The sequence below is a fragment of the Cyrtonyx montezumae genome, unplaced genomic scaffold (assembly GCF_038088225.1).
Source record: "Cyrtonyx montezumae isolate F1298 unplaced genomic scaffold, pur_monq_1.0 scaffold_10, whole genome shotgun sequence".
Lineage (NCBI taxonomy): Eukaryota > Metazoa > Chordata > Aves > Galliformes > Odontophoridae > Cyrtonyx > Cyrtonyx montezumae.
The window spans coordinates 661,339-680,963 of NW_027071826.1; the positions used below are offsets into that span (position 1 = coordinate 661,339).

Genomic DNA, 19,625 nt, shown 5'->3' on the forward strand with positions numbered 1-19,625 from the left:
TTACCTTGGATTTATTTATTTTATTTTATTTTATTTTATTTTATTTTATTTTATTTTATTTTATTTTATTTTATTTTATTTTATTTTATTTTATTTTATTTTATTTTATTTTATTTTATTTTATTTTATTTTATTTTATTTTATTTTATTTTATTTTATTTTATTTTATTTTATTTTATTTTACTTTACTTTACTTTACTTTATTTTACTTTACTTTACTTTACTTTATTTTACTTTATTATTTTTTCCTGGAACTCTTTATTTAAAACCTCAGGAGCTCAGTAGTGTTGCTGGTGGAGTGTTTCTGTGTACATACTGAACATCTCCATAGACTCAAGATTCCCTGAAGTCCTCTGCTGGAGGTTCAGATCCCCTTTGGCTTTGTGTTGGAAAGGGTCTTTCCTTCATAGAGTCATGGGATCACAGAACGGTTTGGGTTGGAAGGGACCTTCAAGATCATCCAGTTCCAACCCCATGCCTTGTTGCTGTCCATCACTCCCTGTGAAGTAGCTCAGGTCCAGGTTGAAAGCAGTGGGTCTGGATGAGTGTTTCCTTATTGACTGCTGAGTTTTTTTGTGTGTGGAGCCAAATGCCACCACACTGCTTTTTGTTCAGCGAAAAATCACTTGGTTCACCCCAATGTCATGGCTGAGGGCCATCTCTGGCGCTTCCAAATCAGGAGCTCCTGGCTTAAGAAGACGACGAAGTGGTGCTGGTGCTGAAACATACTGACCACGGCCATTGGAGCAGAGACGACTCCTTGTAGGGTACCACATCACAGGATGTGAAGCTGACAGCCCTTCAGCAAGCCCCATGCAGCCAAGAGGTAGGGCAGGACAGCAGGACCATAGCACAGCCTGTGCTGTGGCAGTCCTCAGGCAGCTCATGGCTTTTCCTTCGCGATGTGCATCACGAAACAGAGCAGCCAGCAGCATCTGACGTGGGGCCCGGGGGCAGCCTGGAAGTCAGAGAGAGCTGTGACACTGCACTGCAATGTCACGAGCTGCTCCTGCTCGTAGGGCTGCGGAGAATACATGAGAATTGACAGTGAGGTCAGGGAGGTAATGTGAAGGAGCTAAAGCCGCTGGAAACCTGGAGAGAAAAATGACAAGTTCTTTTGCACTTTTTGAAGCTGAATCTTATTTACTTCTGGGGACAGATGGTCTGAAGAGCTGATATTATCCAGTGGGTACATTAGGAATTCCAGGACACTAGGAGAACATCCCCTCGCAGCCATATGGGGAATCCCTAACAGAGGATAATTCTGGATGTAAAATCAGGGAAGAAAGCTCCCAATGGAATTATCCATTTCATTGAGGTATACATGCACAAAATATCTGGATGGTTAAAAAAAAAAAGAAAAAAAAAGAAAAGAAAAAGACAACATGACCAAATGTATTTGTGCTTGACTTGATCTGAACTGTAATGACGTGATGGTCATCGTATTGTGTTTTAGCATAGACAGGGAGGAGGGAATCAGAAGTCAGCCAATAGCTCCTGACAAAGCAGGTCGCAGGATCACGACAGAACCACAGAATTGTAGTGGTCGGAAGCGACTTCTGGAGACCATCAAATCCAGCCCCTGCCAAAGCCCCCCCTGCAGCAGGTTGAGTTAGAAGGCGTCCAAGCGTCCCAAACTGAAGTGCACCATATTAAGGTCTACAAACGCAAGCGGGCAAACCGGCCCACAAACTTTTGTGAATCAGACCATGAGTCATGATTAATTTATCAAGCCGTTCTAAATACATCAAGTAAAATAATGGAAATAATTAAAAAGTTACATAATTCCTCCCAGCCTGAGCTTGGGCCTTGTCTGTGATGGCTGAAATATAAACTGAATTAGAGCATACAAAAAGATTTCCAAGAAAAAGCCTTTGTTTCACATCCCCTATGCATCACTTGCATATCCCCGATAAATATATTCTAGACCATGCCTTTTGCTGTCCACAGAAAATTCCTCCATGTATTTATACTTTCAGATCTATGATCTCATACATTAATAAATAGTAATGAAGTCCTGAAGTAAATACCAATGTTACGGTTTCACTGGAGATCTTGCTGACATTCATAAATATCCACAGCTTTCATGGTTCAGGACGCTGGCAAAGCTTACAGATTCTGTTCAAATATGTCACGATCACGTATTTGTACATATGGTCTCTCTTTTGAAAGTATAATGCATGGGTTTAACAGAATATTTCTGTTAGACAGCACTGCATGTGTTTGCTTTATCAAAAGCCAAGTTTCCGTGGGTGTATCTTAGCTGACCTATAAACCCTCCATTTTTCATCTCTGCTGACACCAAAAAAAGCACACATAGCCTGGACTTCCCCAAACTATAGAAATATCGTATTTTGTGGTTATTCCCTGCTCTCAATTAGCGATCCCCTTCTATGTCTGCCCATCCAACAAGTCCAATGGCCATTTCCCTACTCACCAATGCCTACATCTATCACAGAATAGCAGAACGGTTCAGGTTGGAAGGGACCTCAGGGTCCATCAGGTTCCAAGTCCCTTGCCACAGGCAGGGTCTGGCAAGAGGATCACAGATGTGATTCCCTGTAGTGGAAAGCTGAGCTCAGTGACGCAGGCACTAGCTTCCAGTCAGTGTTGCTGCCCTGCTCCAAAATGTAAGAAACAGGACTTCCACAGTATGGCCTGGAACTGAAGTGGGCTTGGGACAGCGTTGGGCCAGCGACTCCGCTGCTGCGATAAGGCCAAGCTGAGGGGCTGAAAAACATCAAGAGAGAGTTGGTTTGTTCCTGGCTTCTCTCGGGAAAGTTAAGGTCCAAAAGCAAAAGATGTGTGGAGGAAATTCTTTTCAGCCTCCGATACACGGAGGTAGTGACCTCTGAGCCAGTTTCTTGCTGAAAGCTCCTAATCATGAGGTAACTGTGCAAAAAGACAAATGCCATAACATACGTTCCTTCAATAGGCAGAGTCCTAAGTGTTACTTCTGGCATGTATACCAAAACATGGGGAAGTAGTCACAGTATTTCTTTGCTCCTTGTGCAGAAAGAAAACCATTGCTTTCCCTTGTTCTCCCAAAGGCTCTCCCATCCAAGCAAGAATCAAACAGTTCAAATAGAATGCGTGAAGGACCTTTAGACTCACTCCTCCGCGTGTTTCCAGAGATGCATTTATACTGGCCTAAAATAAATGTAACATAGAGGAAGGGAGAAAGGCTTGCTGCATATGCCACAATACAGATCAAGTCAAGCGAAAAAGCCAGTGTTGGTGGCACATGAAAAATTAGTTCCCTGGAGCAAAGTAGGCAACAACTTATTTATGCTGACTGGAAAAACTGCTTGTGTTACACACTTGTTTTACTCCTACCTATAGCTCTTCCCAAGTAAGATCAGCTAGCCTGGTGATTTTGCATATCAGATCTTTTTATTAGACATTATAACATCTAGAGATGCTGACTAATGTAATGCGTGTGAGTTAAAGGACTTGGCAGAGAGTCATGGGTTTAGACATGTAACTTCATCCCCATTTATCATCATTCTGATGAAGGGAAGAAAAGCAGTGATGAAAGAATCGTGTACCTAAAAAAAGGTTGTAAGGTCATGTTGTGATCCATATCTGGCAGTGCTAAATTGCAAAACAGCACAACAAAACCTGCTTGCTTTCAACAGAAAACTGGAGAAAAGTGCTTGCACCTCAGGAACCTGGGAGAGGATGTGTTTAAGAAATTAAGAACTCTTTTTCAGTGTCAACACCAGCAGTGGGCTCAGCAGTGATTTGAGACTAATCTTAAAACAACTAAACTGCTTTCAGCATATACAATAAATCTGTCTGGGCCCACAATCTCAGCTTTACCTTCTTCACGGATGAAGACTTCATCCACGGTTGGGTTGGAAGGAATCACTGAGTTTCAAACCTCTGCCTTGGGCTGGGTGCCCCCCACCAGCTCAGGCTGTGCAGGGCTCCGTCCATGGCCTTGGGCACCTCCAGGGATGGGGCACCCACAGCTCTCTGGGCAGTCTGTTAATGGTCAGCTCTAAACCAGCAGAAGAGCAGCACTGGGTAAGAGAAACAGGAGGCAAGGTCAGGGGCAGCCACAAGAAGAGAGCAGCTGGACATGCTGCATGAAAAGGAATCTAGCAGAACACTGCAAAAAATCACAGCGGGAAAAATGTACTTTTAAATGTCTTTCTGTGAACTCATCAAATTATCATGCTGTTTGCTTTGCTGTTTGGAACATCTTGCTACTAACCAAATCTTTTCCTGAGCTGTTTTCTTGCTAATGTGTATAATTACTGCCAGCTCAGATCAGACTGAAGGTAACAAAATCATACCCTTTCCACATTTTTTTGTTTTGCATCTCGAAAGACGAGGTCTTTTAAAGGTCATGTCTTGACAGAATCCCTTTTTTACCCCCTTGTTGTGCTAAAATAGATCAGCATTATTGACCTTGACAACAATGCCTGAAAGGTTTAGTGACAATCTATTCTGTATCAACGAGCACACACAACTGCTTCTATGGGCTTGGGCGCTCTCGGTGCATTTGATCGGCTTTTCTTGACAAGGCATCGAGTAAAGAGATTTAATGTATCCATCTCAATGTGAATTGGATCGTACCCTCCTGCCACGAGATCCCCAGCCCCGGGGAGAGCCACGCTCAGCGCTGTGGTGCCGCATTAGTCACTCGTAATGGCGATGCTAAGAAACAGAGCATGACAAGAGCTGGGCAATGTGGTGAGCGGGGAACTGCCCAGGTTTCACCAGCTGCTCTGCTTTCACGGCTTCTGCTGAGGATCAGACAACAGCTCTGCTGTTCCAGGCTTAGGGTGGTGAAGTAGCCATCAGCCTATATGGAACTGCTCTCCTGTTGCTGGCTCCACTTTCGAAGAGGCCGTTGCTCAGGCTACGTGCTCTCTTAAACCTGCTCTTGTACTGCTGCTGGGGGAACAGGTCTCTAGTTTTTTTTTTTCCTCTTTTCCTTCTGAATTCTCTTCTCTGATGCTCAAAATAACCAATGTAAACAGTCTTAACTCCGCATTTGGTGGAACTCTGCCCCAAATGAAGGCAACGTAAATGCGCCAGTGGTGTCAGTGGGAGCAAGATTTCACTTGTTAAGTTAGGAACAGGTTTTGCCAGAATCCTGACTCTTTTCCCTTGAGTTACAGTGATTTCTGGGGGAGAGGACGGGGGTGGGGGAGGGGGAGGGGGAGGAGAGGAGAGTGAGGAGCAGTCACAGATAAATGGATGAATGCAAATCATGCAGTGGGAAACTGCCCAACGATGGTTACTGTTTTGATGTTTTATATCAAAATCTGGAAAAACAAAGCACACGAAGAAAAGAAGACAAGATGTAAATGAAGAGTTTTGTGTCAGGATTTGCATTTCTCTTGTCTAAGGAGTTATAAATAATCGTTGCTGATGGGCTGAGTTACCTCCCATCATTAGTCTTATCTCCACAATGCCTGTTCTGTCATGTTGCTCATTTCAGGGTCAAAAGATTCATGTAGAAGAGCAGCAGTGCACAGCGGGTTTCCCCACGCCCAACCACAGAGGCTTGTTAACCATCACCTTCACCACTTCACCACTGCAAAGCGAACCTCAGCCTCATGCATTGGCCTCTGGGCATTCTCCCCTCCTGTACTACTGTGCCTGGAAGAGTCATGGCAGCATCACAGCAGCTCTTCATGATCTCTTCTGGAAATGCAGGATTGCAAGGTGGGCTGGAGTTGTTGAAGGACCAACACTCCCACGAAAAGATCTTCCTGTATTTTGTATTTTACCCCATATCAGCACTACAGAAGGTATTGGAAATATAACCACAGAGAGAGCTTACACTGTGGCAGGCTCAGCTGCTTTCCACATCTCTGTGCAAGGACCAGCACCGCCGCTTAAAGCATTCCTTGACCACATCAGAGTTACTGGAGGTCTAAGAAATTCATCTCAGAGGGCTGGTAAAGCCAATTCACTGGTGCTCAGGTTCCTGTTCCAGTCATTTAAGGAATAGTTTGTAGATCAAAGGGGTGTTGGAAGAAACAAAGACCCAGGTGATTTGAAATACAATCTTGGTTGGAATGTACCGCAGTGGGGTTCCTCCCCTAAGACTGCCTCTGCCTCCAGGTGTTGCTCTGGGAACAAGAACAAAAAGGGAAAGTGGCAGAGGATTGGACAATACCCTAAAAGTGAGGGAAAGAAGGAGGAAGAAAAAAAGAGTAATCGCTCTATCACCACCAGGCTTCAGAGCAGTGCATTTGTTCTTCCTCTGCCATCCCAAACAATCACCTGGCATTTAGCTTGCCTTCAGCCCTTTCCCCCTATTGCAAGCATGTAATTATTTACACCAGGTGCACTGCTTCAGCCCATCTCTCATGACATCCCCATTCACAAGTAAAGGATTGTAATTTGCCAGCCTTCACCGAAGTTTCTTTGTGGAAGTCCCCTACCTGTAACCACACACTGACAAGCAGCACGGCACAATGGAAAGGGAAATAGAATTTAAGCAGCGAACAAAGGGCAGGAGTGCTCCCTGCCTCCAGCCCCAGGAGGCTGCTCAGAGCGGGCTGTGGGGTCTCTGCTGACACAAGGCCTGGGTCATAGGAAAGCTGTGAGCAATGCAGCACAGCCAGGAGACAGATACACCTGCAGCAGCCCACGCAAGCATGGTGCTTTGTGCACTAGATGCTGCCGTGGCTATTTAAAGTTGGAATTAATGAACGATTCTAGCTGGCCTCAGAGCTGCTGCAGATATTTAACTTGAGTAGTGCTCACCCCTTCCCTTCCCAGTCTCTGAACGGAGGATTGCCCCATTGCTGCTTGATTCAGACCGCACAGCCTGGGCTTTTGTGCAGAATTGCCACTGACTTTGCTGATGGCTGCACACAGGATCAGGTGCAGTAATAGAGGTGCTGTGGAAACTCAGGTTTCGTGGCAGCTGTGACACTGGCTTTTTGTTTCACTGAAGCTCCTGGGATTTGCCTGTTGCATGCACATGGGGCAGACCCGTGCCCTGACAGGGACCCCTGGGCACAGCTGTAAAACAAACCCACAGTGACAGCAATAATGAGGGAAAAGTGAGGAATGGGATCATTTCATTTTGCGGCTCTTGTCCTTTGATTTGATATTATAGCACATCCAGGCATGGATGAACATGGAATGAGGGAGTCTTAAGTCCCATTATCTGGGCAGAACACCAGCACAGCCAGGGGGGCAACCAGCTGGAAAGCAGCTTTGCAGAGAAGTACTTGCAGGCCCCGGTGGACACCAAGGTGACCATGGGGTGAGAAAGTGCCTCCATGACAAAGGAAGCTGTGGACATTCCCTCCTTGGAGATACTAAAACCACAACCCCACACAGCTCTGAGCAGCCTGCTCAAACTGATGCTGCTGTAAGCTTTGGGGGGGGGGGGGGACGACTGAGACCACCTCCAGAGGTGCCTCCCCTCCCAGCCTCAACCACTGTGCTTCTGTCTCACTATTGTCCAGTGTATTCCCTGTTGCCACAGCCTTTCTCTATTCCCTCCTCACAGTCAGTGCACACCTCTGCTGCCATCCTCCCCTGGCACTGGGCTTACAGTCTCACCCTGATTGCCAAAGCAGCCTTTGCAGCCCTGTCTTGATTCATCTGGGACCTGCATGCTCCCTGCATCACTGTACACTCCTGGGGCAGCACAAGCCAAGGCAATCTGCGCACTCACTGGGACCGGTGTCAGCGAGTGAATCCACAGCACTGCCACTTCTCCGTGGCACACGTGGTGACTCAAAAGCTTTTCAGAAGAGTTTTATTGAAGGATACTTCTCTTACAAGAAGGGTGTTTGAAATAGCAGTCTCATTCTTGCTGTTTGAAGTAGTGGATGGCTCTTGTATGAACAAGTTCTTTGAAAACGGATAGTATTAAAAAAACAAATCCTATCCATCTGTGAATTGAACTGGAACTCGAGTGCTGTAAAAAACTGGCCCATCACTGAGATGAGGGCTCCGTGCAGTACTTATGCCACCACCAAGCTTTTGCTTGACTGTTTCCCCATGTTTTTGCCAGGTCCCACAGATTTCCCTTTCCTCCAGCTGCTCCAAAATTAAGAGCACACAAATGGGTACAAGGCTGTGCTGCAGCACTTTTGGACTATGCAGGTTGACTGGAAACTATGACGTGGGTCCCAGACACAAGAACACCTGTCCCACCCCATCTCCTTGTGTGACCACCTCTCACTGTCTCCCTCTTCCAGAAGTGAAATGGCTGTTCCACAGCCAAAGAGCAGCATTAACAGCATCCTGCCCTTGGGAAGGTTTGACATCCTTACGTGGAGGCTTTTCCTCAGTAAGAAGCACCACTGCGGGGCACTGGTGCAGGTTTACTGTATTGCAGTGTCCCGATTTCTGAAGCACACTGCAAATGCAAGCTTCTTACCAGAAAAATAAAATGTACGTCAGTAGGAAACCATTGGCTTCTAGTTTTCTACTAATTTCTCTGGTTCCTTTGCTGTTTTTCTTCATCACTCCTCATTATAATCAGTTCAAATGAACTGACAGTTCTGGCCTCTCCCCATTTATTACATGCAATTGTTTTCTTTTTTGTTAACTTGTTTGGATCTTTGCTGCTTTTTGTCCTGCCTGCGAAAAAGAAGAGAAGGCAAGCGCAGCATTTTAACTCTCGATTTTTTGGCCCCAATTTTTCCTAGGAGCTCAGAGAAAGAGCAGCACTGGTGCTGAGATGTCCAGACCGTGTTTTCACAACGGCTGAATTTTCTATGGCTGAGTGCAGCAGCAGCCAGGCTTGGTGGCAGCAACCCAGATCCAGCATTCACCACCAACCAGGAGAAAGAGGCCACCCTATTCTAGGACATCTCCCCGAGAACAGGCAGACAATTATTTAGAGCATAAGAGGGGAGAGGGTGAGAACACTTCACTAGTGACAGCCTCTTGTACAAACGTTTACAAGTCTCGCTTATAAGAAAACTACTGCAGGAAAATTCAGTGTTCTCAGCTGGATGGAAAAAACCCTGAAATACAGTTTCCTGCGACTCTCCATTCTGCAACAGTTGGGACTCTGTCTGAAATTCAAATTAACTTTCATACCCGGCCTACAATTCCATTTTGTGCCCCAAAGCAAAATTTCCTGCATAATTGTGTGTATTTAGGTCAGTTCTCCATTGTTAGCTTCTGCAAAAGAAAATAGATGATTTGCTCATGGAGAAAATTCCTGGTACGGTTTTCAAAGGCATTCTTGCAATTAGAGACTGTACTCCTAAATGAGGCTGGAACACAGGCGTGCGTTTGCTTGGGTGCTGCCTTCGGACTTTCTGAGCACCTCTTCTTGAGGGCACGGTGACTCCATCTGAGCACAGACTGCACCTTACACCCATAGAGGAATAAGTCGCTCTGACAAACTGCATTTTAAAAAGTAGTTGTCCCATTTTCTCACTTCTGCCAAATAAGACCTAATATGATGCAGTATGCACAAATGTTAATCTATCCAACTGGTGTAAGATCCAAAGGAACAGCACACTTGTCTTTTCCTGTTATAAATTTCTGAAAGTTTTCCCTACACTTGTGTGAAACACCTTCTGTTCATGTTTGACAGTCAAGCCCCAGCCACAAGCACGGACAGACCATACAAACATTTCAACTTGCACAAGTATAGAATTAAACCAGAACACTGTGAGCTGAGCAAGAAGAAAATTCTCTTGAACATTCTGTTTACTGGCTGAAACTGGGGATCTGTGTACACAATGCCATCATCCCCGTATCGTGCCAGGAAGCAAAGCACATGACTCAAAATGTGCATTTTCTCAGCGTCCTAAAGACCCATGGTCTGGTCTTGTGTCTTCATATTTCTGTGGAGGTACTGCCAGAACTGGTCCAAGCAGTTTGAACACACCATGCCAAGGCCCCATCAAGGCAGTAATACCGAGCTGTGGGCAGTGGAAAGACAAGAGCAATTCTGCATGTAGATTTCTAAGCATTAATTAAAAAAACCAAATCAAATCTCTGCTCCCTCCCTCCCCCCTCAGACGCTTGTGAGGGACAACAAAGCATCACAAATCTACCTCGGGACATTGGGGGAGAGGGGAGAAAAGAATCAGGTCAAAGCACACAATATACAAATCCTTGCGGTGCCTTAGGGCACAGAATGCAACGACCTCAGACGGTTCTGAAAATCGATTACAGAAGGCCTTCAGCTGCATGGAGTCAATGACCCTATCCATGCGTATCGAGAGGAAAACAGCTAAATGTTCTCTGAGCTAATATTCACAAGGGCTCCTGGCCCAAGATGTGCGTGGTGGCTGGCAAGAGGGGACCAACAGAGAGTATCTCCCAGCTGATCTTCCTCAGACCACGTGAGGAAAATGTTGGCTTTTGGTTCACAAAGATCCGATTTCCACGAGATCAGAACAGACGATCCCTGGTCTTCCCTTCAGAAACATCACCAGCTGTGCTATGGGTCACAACGCAATAGACAAAGAACATGTGTAATTCAGGAACTGCAACTGCCTAATGAAATATATGTCAAAAGAGACAGCTGGCCTCAAGGCTTGGGCAGCCCAGTGTCTTTGTCTTCAGGTTTTCTGTAGCTGGAAGTACAGGGGAACTGGGAGTGGTGGAAAGGAGGGACCCAGCATCCTTTCATCTGGACCCAGCATTTCCTTTTTCTGTAGGTATGCTTGCACACGTCAGCATTTGTAAATACTGCTCAATTAAAGCTGTTCTGCTTTGACATCAGAAACCATGACCAGAGCACAAAAAATGAAGGGCTTTGTCCCCACTGAGCAGAGCATTCAAACACAGGAGAAAATCATTAATTGTGACTTGGATAGCAAATAAATAGCAGTATTAAGACTTACAATGCCCAGCAGACACAGCAAAGCGATTCTTGTGGTACAACTGGAGAGAGACTGTTCCCAGCTGCTTCAGTTATCTCCAACAGAGAAGAACTTATGAAGTTGGTGCACAGACGTGCATAGAGTTCGCTCTCTCCGACAGTGCTTTGAACACAAATAAGAAGTTATATTAACCATATACTAACATTTTTAAAGAAAGAAAGATGAAGGAATTGGGAACGAGGTTGGAGAACATTACTTCTCAAAAACTTGTTAAGTCAGGGCACCAGGATTACATTTCTCAAAAGAGTACATTCATACAACATGGAGAAGATGATACACCAGCACTGGTTCACTGAGCAGGTTCCAGGCAACACTGCAAAGCCTTTTCAAGTCAAGCAATACTGAAGATTTAATTAAAAAAAAAGCAACATTAAAAACAGAGGAAAAAGTAGCTCCATTAATTTTCCTTGCCTTAGCTAATATATACTGCACGACTGTGTTTTCCTTTGTTTCTCTTTCATCTTTAAAAAAAACCATAGCAACAGCAGAGGAAATGAACTGCGGGTTCAGTGCCACAGAAACATCTGACTGCACTGCTTTTAAGCATGCAAGCATCTCGCCAGCTTCAGCTGGGACGGAATGTTCAGCAGATGCTGCAGGATGCAGTCAACACGGCCAGCTGTGTGCAAAAGGACAGGGGTCTAAGCTTCGGGCCAAAAAGAGGTGGTTATGGAAGGTAAATCAAGGGGATGAGATGTGTGTGTGTGAGGTGGCAGACAGAATGCACTTCACTGCATACAAAGCAAGAACTAACCACAGAATAAGACCCAGAAATTTGAGTATGTAAGAGGATATCAAAATTAGACTACAGGTTACAGTCTACCTAGAAGAACAGTGATAAACCAAATATAGACCCTCATCAAATTCATAGGATCATAAAGGTTGAAAAAGACCACTCGTCCACGCAAACCCAGTCCAAATTCTAATAGAAAAGCTTGTTATTACCTATTAAACAAGAAAAGGGGCTGAGGCCTGGAGCAGCTTTCTTCCACTTGAACTCATGCCCACATCACAGTTGTCAGGTGCAGGTAAAGTGACATCCTCATCCTCATTGTAACATCTGAAATTAGCATAAGACTCAGCCCTAATTAGGCTGGTCACCTATTAATGTTTGCTAACAAGAAAACAGTTTTTATATTGAACCTCCTGTAAGCTTTAGAAGTCTATCATTCAGCTAATATACATCTGAAACTAAATACTGACATTATTTTGATTCATTCTGTACAATTAATTACTGATATTTTTAGTTAGTCTTCTAAAATTAGCATTCAGGATTTTTTTGCTGAAACATTTCTGAAATCATGGCAGCCTCCAGATCATTACTGGGAATGAACAACACTGGACTGCAGGGTGACTTGGAAGACTATAGGATTGGAACAGGCAAGTAAGGTAATTGAAGGTGAGCATTAAAATGCCTCAAACAAAATATTGCAATGACATAAAAAAAACCCTGAAGACCATGCTTTAGACTAATTACAGTACAAAGTAAGCCATATTAGCAGTAACACTAAGCTGATGGTGTTGCTTCATACTCTTCAAGTAATAGACTCCCACTCTACCCACGGCGCACAGCTACAAAAGATCTGGAGGTGAACCATGTAGAAGTACCCTGCTCCTCCTGTTTAGATCATAGTTTAGGGATACCATGGATTATTTGAAAAACAGAACAAAAAAGATTTTGTTTCCTTAATTTTTTTCTTTTTTTCTTGCATGCTTGTGACATACTTTGAATTATTTAATTGAAGCAAATGATACAGAGCTGTTTCATCCTGTACCTTTTTATAGTTTATGGGACAAGATTCGAGTTTCAGAGGAAGGTGACTGTTCCCACCAAGTCATACTTGGCATGCATGAGCCAGCAGCAAACTGTGCTGTGCTGCTTCAGAGGAAAGGAGAAGAGCTGCGATGCAGGTCAGCAAGACAACACTTCCAAAAGAGAAGCAGCGGGATGCTGGGCACCATCACTGACACTTCTACTGTTAAAGAAAACACATAGTGCAACTTGGATTTAATTTGTATCTGCTCTACCCCACAGACAAGCTCACAGGTTTGAATATGCGTTCAGCAAAGTTCCAATTCAGGATGTGTTAGGTCATGGCAAGGTCTGCAGCCCTGCCTAACAGGATTAAAAACCCAGCCACCAAACGTTCTCGTAAAGTAGGGGCCAAACACCAGAAAGTATCTAATGGGGAAAAGAACCTTTTCTCACAAGAACTATGGCTTGAAAGTGGGATCACCAGGAGGACGCGGCTCATTTTGAGTTCTCCCACTTTTAGTAAAAATCTTGCCAAGTTTCCAATAAAGTGGAAGAGTACGTTGTTCAATATACGAATTCCATTTATGCTGACGAACTTCAAGTCCTGCAAGCTCACAAACCCAAGCCACACACCAAACTCACTCAACCCCCACTCTCCAGTGTATGCACATTTGCAGGGATAATCACCATTACTTCCAAGAACTCTAAACAATTTGATTTGCCCCTCCTTGCCAAACTCGTCTTCGTTCCTTAAGAACTCCACTGCATTACTCTTGAAGTCCAACTCTTCAAGTCCAAAAGTGAAATTGCAGTTAAATGATTTATCTGCACTTCACTGTTTTACCTTTTTAGAATTAGCCCATGTAAACGCTGCCTGATTAACTCAGCAACATACTGAGCTAGGTGAATACGTCTCTCTAAACACTGCTAGCGACATACCAAGCTGTGATTACATGGCAAGCATGGGATAAAGTATTCTTTCCATAAGCTTTCAACTCGAAAACAAAGGGATGTACTTTGTCTCCCACATATGCTCCATTTGTGTGGACCACAGCTAACACTCAGTTGTCTGCTGTGAATGTTATGGCACTGGCTCGGGACACAGGGTTCAAATAGATCTTGTTCCAGTGTGAGCTGGTTTTCCTGAAGTTGGGCATCCTGATCATCCCCAGCCCTCTTGAGAACCCCAGACCAGGAGACTCCTTAGGAACACCAGTGGTGGATCTGCGCACCGCTCGGTCTTGGAATTTCAACATGAGAGGGGGATTTTTAATTCCACAAACAAATGATGAAGATAAGCACTCCATATTCTATTTGAATTAGGAAACAGAACGGGGCCTGACAAGCAGTTTGTAATTTAGTGACAATAAAGCAGATGTGAACATGGTTTATAGCATACCAAATACACACACACAGTGTCATTGCCTGTTTTATTTAGTGGAACCACTGTTGTAGATTAGAAATATTTCCAATTCCCATTTACTCTGAAGCAAGCTTCCACCATCAACAGGCGTAATGCAGGTTGTTCGACTGATTCCAAACCAAGGGAAAAAAAAAAGAAAGAAAAAGAAGGTACAATCTCGAAAGTTAAGTTAGAAACTAAGTTCACACATTTTCTTTGGGACCAGGAATCTGTACATAGTACAAAATATACATTTATTGAACTTTCTGTAAACACACAGTTTGAATTGTGTAAAACTGTAAATATTGGTGAACTATGCGGAGAATAATTTATTATATATTGTTATACATTCTACTTAAGGAAAATAGTTATGCTCTGGTATATTACTCTGTTAAATTTATAAATTCCATAACGAAGCTGTGTATTCTGCAAACATGCTTTTCAAGCTTAAATCTCTCAATTTGTAACACGCATTTATACAAGTCATCAATGAAAAAAGTTACACTTTCCACAAAATAGATATAACGAGGTCATGAATTTTCTAAAAAGACAGGCACAGCATGTCACTACAAACGAGACTTTCATGTACGACGTGGAGTTAGCTCTGTGAGGAGACAGGTGAAACTCTCTAATTCAGCATGTTAGTACATAGTCTTAGTAACAAGACAGATGCTAAAAACAAAAACCTTTGCTTTGAAACATGAATGGAGCAGCTGGTTCTGGAAATGCTATCGACCCACGCCTCTCAAATATCCGTTCCCTGGCCAGGAGAACCTAGGCTCGTGTCTCCTATTAACCCTTCGTCACCAGTGATTCAGTTATCTGAGCACTGAACTCCCTGGCACGACCGGCTATGAACACTTGCAAACCTCAGCACTTCCTGTAAAAACTAGATTCCTGGCACCACAAAGTTAGATCCGGTTAATAAATACAACTTAACTCTTGGTACTCGAGGTCATCGTAAATCACAACACCAGCAACAGACGGGAGGAAATCCCAGTTTCCAGCATCAAACCATTCCTATGGCATCAAGCAGACGAAGGCACAGGAACAGCTCCTGCAGCTCCTTGCAGACTGGGAACCATCGCATACCGCCCAGCTTTCCCATTTACATGTCTGGAAATCTCGCACGCAGCAGACTTGGGAGTCTAGCATCAAACACTCAGCAAGAACAAAAGCTCCCTAAAATGCCAGCACTGATTTTTCAGTAGTTCCATTAGCGGACGTGGAAACGATGCTCTGCATATCCAGCACATTTATTCCTAGGGGTTTAGGACCTCTTTGCATTCCCAACTCATTTTGGGTTCCATCCTTTTGGATTTAAAGCCAAAAGCAGTACATGAAAGACCAGAACCTCTAACATTTTGTCTTTCTGATGTTTTAAAAGAAAAAAACTGCTGACTTGCATACTCAAAGTTAGGACGTTATTAATTCTAATTAATCCACCCTTTTGCTTTAGGACTGCCACCTTCTTTCCCTCCAGCTTTGAAAAGCTTCTTCAAAACCAAATCCAAACAATGATTACAATTAATTCCAACCAAAGTGAGACAGTGAAGGCAGCAACAATACTTGTGCCAACTGTGTCCTGGGATTGACTCTTCATCAAGATCAGCAGGCTGTTGTTAAGTAAGCACTTGATTTTCCTAAGATCACCTTAATTCAATTTTCCCTTGTAGTGCAAACTAAAATATCAAGCTACAGCCTGAAGACCCAACAGCAAAAATGAAAATTGGCAACTGGTATTTCCATTGCTCAAACTGAGTTGAATTCAGCAATACAAATGCAAGTAAACTCTGAAGACCTCTGTCTACAGGCATCAATAGAAGCACGTAATGTTTTCTGACCTGCAAGTCTGCTTTCTCATTTTAATTCACAAAGATATTTCTCAAGAGAAGTAACAATGGCATCTCCTTCGTGCTGGAGGCTTACTCACAATATATGTCAAGAGTCCCGCCTACTTCAGCCATAGAGAACACATGGTTCCACCAGCTCTTCAGAGCCAGGCAGTCAATGGGAGCAAACATGAATTTCTGTGTTGGCTCAATGCTATTGAGCTGAGAAGTATGGATACAGTGCTCGTAGAGAAAAACTGCTGTCTGACACAGCACTCATCCCTGCAAACAAATTACTGGTCATGCAGTAGTAAGGATCATTGCTCTTCTCCCTCTCTTTTATTATTTACTTCAACATAAAAATACTGTAAGAAGCATTCAGACAGGAATCAGTAGGAGTTAAGCATAAAATTTTGGTTAGGCATAATAACATACAGATCTTGAAATCTGACCTATCATCCCGCCCCTACTGAAGTTTTGAAGTTCTTAGAGTAGAACCACGTCACTAAATCTACACAAGACCTTCTTTAAGGTAAGCCCACTTTTCCAAATTCTGTGTTTGTTTTTTTTTTTTACAAGGTTTTTTGTAGTAAGTAAAGCATGTCTCCTCAGAAACCCTTTTCCTAATGCACCACGGCTGCTCCTGGACTCAGGCGGGAAGCAAAGACCGCTATTGTTAAGAGTGTCTACAGGATGAGAAAACAACTACTTTACTGCTGCTCAAAAGGAAAATGAAATAAAGATATGGCTCGCTGTAGGTTGACAAGTACAACATAATCAGATTAAAAAAAAAAAAGCTGACTTTTTCATGTACTAATCACATTTCCAAAGATTTTCCTGGAAATTCATTTTCAGTGGGAGATGATGTAAACCTAATTTTCAACGTGCTGTACGTTCTTTACTTGAAAACATTTATCTGTCTGAGTGTAAATAAAAGCTTTATGTTCTCCTACAGCCTCTTGGGCTTCTGTGACCAAATGCCACGGCCCAGATGACTGCTACCTCCTTCACAAAGCAACGTCAGTATTAAGCAAAATAAGGGTACAAAAAGCTTCCGAAGGCGATGCCTCATCTGCAGACTGTGCAAGAACTCCAGAGGCAGCTCAGGAGAGCTCACAAGATGGCTGCATCCTCTGATCTACCTGAAACACAGCCCAGATTGCTGCCTGTATAAAAACAGAGTGAAATTTGCATTTTAACGGCTCACCCTGGGAACTGCGTTCATTTTACACACTACAACATCCTAGAAATTCACATGCCGAGCCTCTTCTTATCACTTAAAGAACTAAAAATCTATCCAGCCTAGTAGAGTCTTCACACTCGGTAATGTCATATGAAGGCTTGGGTCATCTTCATCTCAAATGGACACAGCTGCAGGAACAAGGAGCGATGCCAATCATCCTGAAGACGTTTTTCCACCTCCAGAAGCTTGGCACGGAGTAATAACTCCAATTCCTAAGGAAATAGAGCTGTAAAGTACAGCTCCCTGGCTCTACACGGTTCTGCTGGTTTTTAATCCAAACAAGGTACATCAGGTATCTTGTATTTGCCCAATGATGAGGAAAAGGGAAATGTCTGACTCAAGGATCACCTGTTGCCAAAATGGCCAAGTTTAAATATAAAGAAATTTAAACGCACGTCATTTGGCGATAAAGCAATTCAAGGATGCATGTGTAGACGCTCAAGTGAACGCCTTAGCATGATGATGAAATCCTACTCTACGTTGAAATAAGGCAAACTCTATGAGCCTTCTCATCAACATAAATGTGACTGCCATGCTACCTCTCTCTGGAGACAGAGCTGCGTATAAATACAGCCAGCCAACAAAACGTTTGCCAGCACAGGGCTCACACACTAGACATTTAAGCCAACGCTTCATGATTCCAGTTTTAAGAAAAAGAATGCTGACCAAGGGGAAGTATTTGTCATGAGCACAGCGTGACGAAGGTTCTGCTACTTCCAACATAGGTCCATCATTTACCTGCACTGAGGCTCTGATCTTCTCAGCTGTGGCCGAAGGGGTGCTGCAACCATCCCCTTGCTCACAGCCCTGCCTTCCTGGTGCTAGCACCACGTGCACAGAACAGCCATTTACCCAAGCTGAACAGCACAGGCCTTCTCTCCCTCTCGTAATTGCACAGCCACATAAGCACTACTGCTGGCACAAACCAGGCAGCATAAGGAAACCTACAGCCATTGCTCAGTCTTGATATCAGTTGCCCATGAAATCACATCTTTAGGTTATAAATGACTAAAAAAACAAATAGGGGCCTGTACTATCCCAGTGTAACAAGTCAGAACGAGATTCTTATCAGGGTAACAACTGCAGTGCAAATTACTCCCAGTTTTACAAATCACCCTGAAGTTTCCAATTCTTGAACTAAGCACAATGGCTCAGATTTTAACCCATACAGCTGAGACAGTATCAGTTTCATGGTTAACAATTCCACTGCCATTCAAGTCAGTATCCTAAGCACACGTAAGCTCTGGCACCTGCACAAACCACCAAGGTCAGTGCAACAATTCCTCCTCGGCTTTTTAGCATCCTGTAGGCATCTGGCCAGCACGTGACAACCTGGAGTTACCACAGTTCACCACGGGTTAACGACAAGGAGATGAAATTCCCGTCTCCAATTCTGACTTCTGCTGGACATTACAGTGAGTACTGCCCACACATCAGGCTCCCTGCAGAGCTGCTTATGGACTTTCTGGACTATGTAAGTGCCAGGCAGCCCAAGGGCTGCTGCTCGCTCAGGACCTCCTGATTTCTGCCCACTGTTGGTACCAGGACGTGACCAACACAACGGACTCACAAAGCCTCGCAAGCCTGGGCCCTGCTTAATGCAATCACACTCAGTTAATCCAACACTGGCTTTAAAACACATTTTAGAAGCTTCTGTCTTGAACATATTTCAATGCTGAATTAGTGAGAATTGTTATTTGAAACAGTCGTCTACAAAGCAGTACAGGTATTTTCCCAGAATGACCAGTGAAACATTTAATCTGACCGTAACAAAACTCACAGAAACCGAAGGCAGTGAAGCTGTGAAACGCAGCAGGAAAACGAAGTCGCACGGCACACGCAGCCAGGTAGCTTTACAAACAGCAAACTGGGACCAACCTATTTGAACATGTATTTCAAAATACATCTTTGAACATCACACAATTTTCATTTTTGTCACACAGGAATCTTCTTCCATGAGGGAAATAAATAGCACACAATACTTCAAAAGAAAATATAATTAATTGCTGCCTTGCCCCTGAGGTGCTAATGTTTTTAGCATTAAAAAAGAAAAGTTTCTGGTGCAAGAAGGAGATGCACAAACGTGCAAAAGTGCCTTTTTCTTTTCAGAGCAGTGAAAAGTACAGCTTGCCTCTTTCCTAGGATGCTTTATATAATTAGTGTATTCTGTAATCAAAGTCTGTATCTAAAATGGCAGTGCTTATGCATACATAATAGATTCAGTGCTCTGACCTCATCAGATGCTGAAGGTAGGTGGGAGGGAGAAAGGCCTGAAACGGGCTTTCTGCCACTGCCCTACAGCACCCGTCACAACAGCAGAACTACGTCCTTCCTAACGTTTAGGAGGCCTCGTAGGAGGAGGCTTCAACTATACGAATTTGTCAGAGACAGTTTAAGTGATTGTGAATTATGGCTTTACACAACACAGTTTCGCTTCCGATTTTTAAAAGTTTAAAACTGAAAAGGTCTCCACAGCCCAGTTCAAGGTTTTGCAGTTTCCAAAACTAAACTTGAGTCAAAATGAAAAGGGACAGAACCGTGTCTGCCTAGT

General features: G+C 43.7%; 1 protein-coding gene across 1 annotated transcript in view; it reads left to right on the plus strand.

Annotated features, from left to right (window-relative positions):
- Positions 1 to 19,625, plus strand: part of LOC136055817 (dehydrogenase/reductase SDR family member 7-like) — a 173,176-nt gene that overhangs the window by 97,370 nt on the left and 56,181 nt on the right. The window lies entirely within an intron of this gene.